The following is a 6,000-nucleotide window of genomic DNA, read 5'->3' as shown; positions in this document are numbered from 1 at the left end:
CTGGCATTACCCCATGATCCAAGGTTGCTTTTATTAACACAGTCTCAGGTTTCATAGTGCGATTAAATGTTTCACAGTCTATTTTCTTAAATTTGACATTATTATTTATGAGAGTCATAACAGTAGTAGATAGTAGTATCTAACAATAGTATAGCATTGCAAGCCAGGGCAGTGGTCACATCACTAAGTAATCACAGTACTCAGAAAGCTAAGACAGGAAGGTTGATAAGAGTTATACTGGATTATATAGAGTGAGACACTGTCTAAAACAAACAAACAGAGAACAAAAGAGGAATTGCATAGTAAGTATATAGGTTAGGTTGAGCATCTCTACTCCAAATATTCCATATCCAAAATTCTCCAAAATCCAATACCTGTTGAGCACTATGAAAATCCAATACCTGTTGAGCACTATGAAACCCCAAGTGGAAAGCTTCACACTACAAACTTTCTTTTTCGATATGGTTATTATTTAATGTATAAAATTATCTTTAAAGGCTAAGAGATGACTTGCTTGGAAAAGTGTTTGCAGCAGAAGTGTGAGTTCCTGAGTTTAAAAAAAAAACAAAAACAAAACAAAAAACAAATTTTTTTTTCGATGTATTTATTTTATGTGGATGCGTGTTTTGCTTGCATGTAAGGACGGATGCCATGTGTATGCCTGGTGCTGTGGAGCTCAGAAAGAGGGTGTTGGATCTCTTAGAACTGGAGTTACAGATGGTTATGGAGCTACTATGTGGATGCTGAGAATTGAACCTGGGTCCTCTGCAGGAACAAGTGCTCTTAGCCCCTGGGCCAGTTCTTCAGTTCTCTAGTCCCAGGGCTTCAATTTACCTTTCCAGCAGCTATGTAAAAATTTGTGCTCTGAGTTTGAGCCTGTAAACCCAGCATTGGAAAGCAGGTAGGTAGATTCTTGGAAGTAATTGGCCAGTCGGCCTAACTGAATCTATGAGCTCCAGATTCAGTGAGAGACCGACCCTGTCTCAAAAAAATAAAGTGGAGAGCAGTCGAGGAAGATAACTTAGTGTGAATATATGGCCCATCATGGCGGGGGAGTCAAGGCAGCAGGTGCTTGAAGCACTTCAACACATCAAATACAATCAGGAAACAGAGAAGCTGGGTATAGTGACACCCGCCTTTAATCCCCAGCACTTCAGAGGCAGAGGTAGGTGGATCTCTGTGAATTCCAGGCTAACCTGGTCTACATCAGGAGTTCCAGGACAGCCAGAGCTATATAGTGAGATCCTGTTTCAAGGAGAGAGAGAGAGAGAGAGAGAGAGAGAGAGAGAGAGAGAGAGAGAGAGAACACAAGAGCTATATATGTTGGTGCTCAACTCATTTCCGTACTTTGAACAACCCAGGATCCCTGTGGAAGGGACTAGCCCTGTCCAGTCAAGATGAATCTTCCCACATCAGTTGATATAATCAAGATATGCCCAGAGGCCAATGTCCCAGGTGACTCTGGGTCCTGCTAAACTGACAGTTGGTACTAACCATTGATCCTATGATTTGGTCAGAGTTTACTAGAATGAATGAAACCTCATATGAGACAGAGAACACTAATCGGGGCCAGGATGTTCCAAGGAACTTGTCTTGGTGGGAGAAATCCACCCTCTTGCCAGCTACTTGCACAAGCTTTTCCTCCCTGCCATCATCTACCAGACTTCTAGGCAACTGGTCCTATCACCCAGTTATAGCCCAGCTCATCTGCTGGTTTTCATTACTCTTCAGATGCCCCAGGTCATTGTTTGCCAATTACTGGAGCTTGTAGTGCTTGGTGGGAGAGCTGGCTCAGAGGGCTTTCACTACCAAACTGGAAGCAGATCTCCTCAGGTAATAGAATTTGTACTCATAAAACAAGAGGAAACAAAAGAATACAACTGCTCAGCAACAAGGACTCATGCTAATTTAACTTATCAGCGTGTTGATTATGTTTCCACTGGAGCAAAACAAATCACCACAAAGCTAACAGCTTCAGGCCTTAGACACTTAATGTTGTAAACTTTTACAGCTCAGAGGCCTAAGCATGAAATAGCAAGTCTTCCAGATGGCCCCTTAATTATAGGGAGGCTATTTCTCACCTGACACTCAGGAGCATCTTCCTGGCTCAATCAGGTGCTGGGCAGGATTAGCCACTGTTTTGAAGGATCGAACCCAGGGCTTCATGTGTTTGAGGCAAGTGCTCTGAGGCACATCCCCAGCTCTTGACTTGAGACTTCAACTGCATCTATAAAACTTCATCCTTGCAGTCACAGACTGAGGCCAGAATATGAGAGCCTGAGGCCAGCCTAGGCTATACATTAAGGTCTTGTCTCAATAATTTGAAAAGATCCTTTCCAAGTAGCTCCTAAATTGGTGTTTGATTAATAAGCTGGAGAGGATGTGCACATCTCAGGGTCCAGGAATCTTGGAAGCCATCTTGGAGTTATGTCTTTGTAAATGTAACAGTGGCATTATGATTGTGTTTAAGAGCTTTGCATTTTAAACATACATAATGAATATGTATGGTTATGGACAATTGTCTCAAAATAATCTCAGTGTGAGAGGATGAAATAAAAATGGCTACATGTTGATATTACCAAGGCTGGAAATGAGTATATGGAATGCTCATTCCATCATTTTTGTAAATGCATGAGTTTTGTCACATAAACTGTTCCAGAATATAGATAGCTAAACAAAATTTCCAAACGTTTTTCATGAAACAAGTATAACAATATTTAAGCCAGGAAAAAAATAACATAAAGTTACATAATTTAGTGATATGTTTCTTAAAAGTATTTAATTGCAATATTACTTAAGCATAGTATATAGAACACTTAGTTTTCATATACAAAGCCCTGGGTTCAATCCTAGCACCATTGCAAACAGACAAACAAATAGGAAGAATATTGATGCGAAATATCTCAATATTGTCTTACAGAATTTGGTGATACATAAGGAGTGTGAATAAGCATTTACTTGCCTTTGGCCCTGTAATTCCACTTTTGTAGGCATTTCCATGTAGGGTTGGCTGGGCCCTCCCACGTCAATCATTAATCAAGGAAATGTCCCACAGACATGCCTATAGGACAATCTAATAGGTGCATTTTCTCACTCAAGGTTCCCTTTCCCCAAATGACTCCAACTTATGTCAAGTTGATAAAAAAAAACAAGCAAAACAAAATTGGCCAGCACAGAAGACAAGAATCAAAGAAGAGGTGAGGTCCCAGCAAGGTGTGTAGGAAAAGGAGCAGAGGCCTGAAGTGCAGGTGACAGCTTTCTGAACAAGTCAATTTGTACCTTTTTAAACTTTGAAAGACTGTTTGTACTTCATATTCTAAATGCACCACAACATCTATAACAACAAGACACTGGGACAAAACTAAAAGACAACAGAAATAAAAATAAACCCAACTCCCTCTCTCCTTTAAAAAAACTTTTTTCTTTTCTTTTTCTTTCTTTTTTTAATATGCATTGGTGTTTTGCCTGCATGTGTATCTGTGTGAGGATGTCAGATCCCCCAGGAATTGAGCTTACAGACAGTTGTGAGCTACCATGTGAGCTGGGATTTGAACCTGGGTTCTCTGGAAGACCTTTTTGCAGTCTTAACCACTGAGCCATCTCTCCAGCCCCTTACCCAACTCTATTTCAAAGAAATCCGAAGTCACATTGAAGGGAAGAGAAATAAACTGCTACCCTGAGAGCATACCTGACAATGGTATCTATCTGTCAGCTGAGGATGAAAAGAGTTGTAAATAAGTACTGAATGCTAGCTCTAGTATTTTCTTTTTTGAAATGGTGAGTTAGCAATTCTGAAAACACTTTCTATGTATTGCACGTAACTAAATATGCTGAGGACAGTGGAAGCTAGCTTCACACTGCAAGGAGAGCATAGTTATGAGAGGGATAGCACAATCTGTTAGATTGAAATGCATGTCGGTGTGTTTTAAAATATAGATTTAGATGTCAACTGGAGGAGCCCAAAGCAGAGACATGTTGGTATCAGTGAACACACCTAAAAACCGGGTCTAAGTCCAGAACTGCTTGATAAGGATACAAGGAGTCAGGAACGGCCTGTTATAGCTAAAAGCAAGGAAATGCTCAGAAATGGTGGAGATATAGGAAAGGAGTGTGTCTGTGTCTGTGTGTATAGTCTCTCTCTGTGTATGTTTATAGGCTATATAGGCTTTCTGGCCAGTAAGTCTAGCCAGTCAGTAAGCCAGTTCAGTGAAAGATCCTGTTTCAAAAGGTAAGATGGAGAACTGTACAGGAGGAAGACACCTGACTCCCCCCTCCAAAAAACAAACAAACAAACAAACATTATTGGGTCAAAGCACAAAATTTGAGGATGAATTATGTATTAAGTCAAGCTTTCCTAGCTTTCTTATTAATGGTGGCTTTAAAATCTCTCTTTCTCTCTCTTTCTTCACATTGTGTGCTGACCCAAAGAAATACTGAGGTGCAAACAACTCAGTAAGTATCCATACTCTAATAATTTAGTAGCCACCCAAAAGCTCACACAGGTAAACTGCAGCAAGCACTGACTACTGCCTGAAAACTCCAATATGACATATACAAGGGATGTGGCACCATCTACTGTTGGAATTGCAAACAGCACCAAAGCAGGGTTTTTTGTTTGTTTTGTTTTTTTGTTTGTTTGTTTGTTTTTTGCAGTTTGTTTCTACATTAATTTTATTTGCTTTGAAAATTTGGAACCTTACAGATATCCCTCCGTAAACTCACCGTGGGACTGTGGAGATCTCAACGTAGTCTGAGAAGCATGGGACCATATATTAATGCTGTTTAAATGTTGTCTTACCTAATTTCAAAAATCCTTTTATGTTTTGTGTGCCTGCCTGTGTGTGAGTGTTTATGCCACAGCTTCTGTATGGAGATCACAGGACAACTTGTGGGAGTTGGTTCTCTCCTTCCACCTTCTGGAATAAAGAATAATGGGTTGGGAACTCAGGTGGCAGGTCTCAGGTCCTGGTCCCCAGGGTGGGTGATGGATAGTGGATGGGGAGCAGACCGGGGACCTGACACCTTCCATTCTAACCCATTCTGAATCATTTCTAACTGGTCCTGGGGATGGAACTCGGGTTGCCAGGTTTGGAAGCAGTAATACTACTAGTATTACTGCTATGTAAGAGAAAGTTCCTGTTCTTAGAAATATTGAAGTATTCATTGATTTAAAAATTTTGCAAATTAATTTCAAATTACTGAGAAAATGTGCATACAGATATGTACAAATAGGGAACACAGCGTACAAAGCAAATGGATTGAGATGTTTAACAACTGATGGCTTTAGAAAGATCTATAAGATTTATTTTTATGCTGTTCCTAAAATTTTTTCTTCATTAAATTATTTTAAAATAATATTTATTTGGTTTTGGTTTTTTGAGACAGCCCTGGCTGTCCTGGAACTTGCTCTGTAGAATCAGGCTGGCTTCAAACTCACAGAGATCTGTCTGTTTCTGGCTCCATGTTCTGGGATTAATGTTGTGTGCCACCACCACCTGGATCAAAATAAATTCAAAGATGAAATGCAACAATAAACCTTAAGTTACATTAAATGTTCATTTAAACAGTTAATGTCTGGAAATTGAAAACACTAGTGCAGGTAGCTACAGGTTTTTGTAGAGGAGGAGGAGGGAAGGACTGGGAAAGACCCACACAGTGACAGTGAGGTTTTGAATTTACTTCCTTATATGGGTAGCAGACACCTGAATATCCCTTTTTCCCCCTTTCTCCCTTCCTTTCTTTTTTTTTTTTTTTTTTTTTTGAGACCAAACTGGCCTTGAACTCACAGAGATCCACTTGCCTCTGCTTCCTAAGTGCTTGGATTAAATACCTGTGCCACCACACCAGGTACCATTCATTCTTTTTCGAGACAAGGTCACACTGTATATCCCTGACTGGTCAGGAACTTGGCAAGGACCAGGTCAGCCTCAAACCCATACAGATCTGTCTGCCTCAAGGTATGTGCCACCATGCCCAACTCTATTCCTTATACCTTCAAAT

This window comes from Phodopus roborovskii, unplaced genomic scaffold (assembly GCF_943737965.1).
Source record: "Phodopus roborovskii unplaced genomic scaffold, PHOROB, whole genome shotgun sequence".
Taxonomy (NCBI): domain Eukaryota; kingdom Metazoa; phylum Chordata; class Mammalia; order Rodentia; family Cricetidae; genus Phodopus; species Phodopus roborovskii.
The sequence above is the reverse complement of the archived record's forward strand: the minus strand, read 5'-3'. Positions refer to the sequence as shown.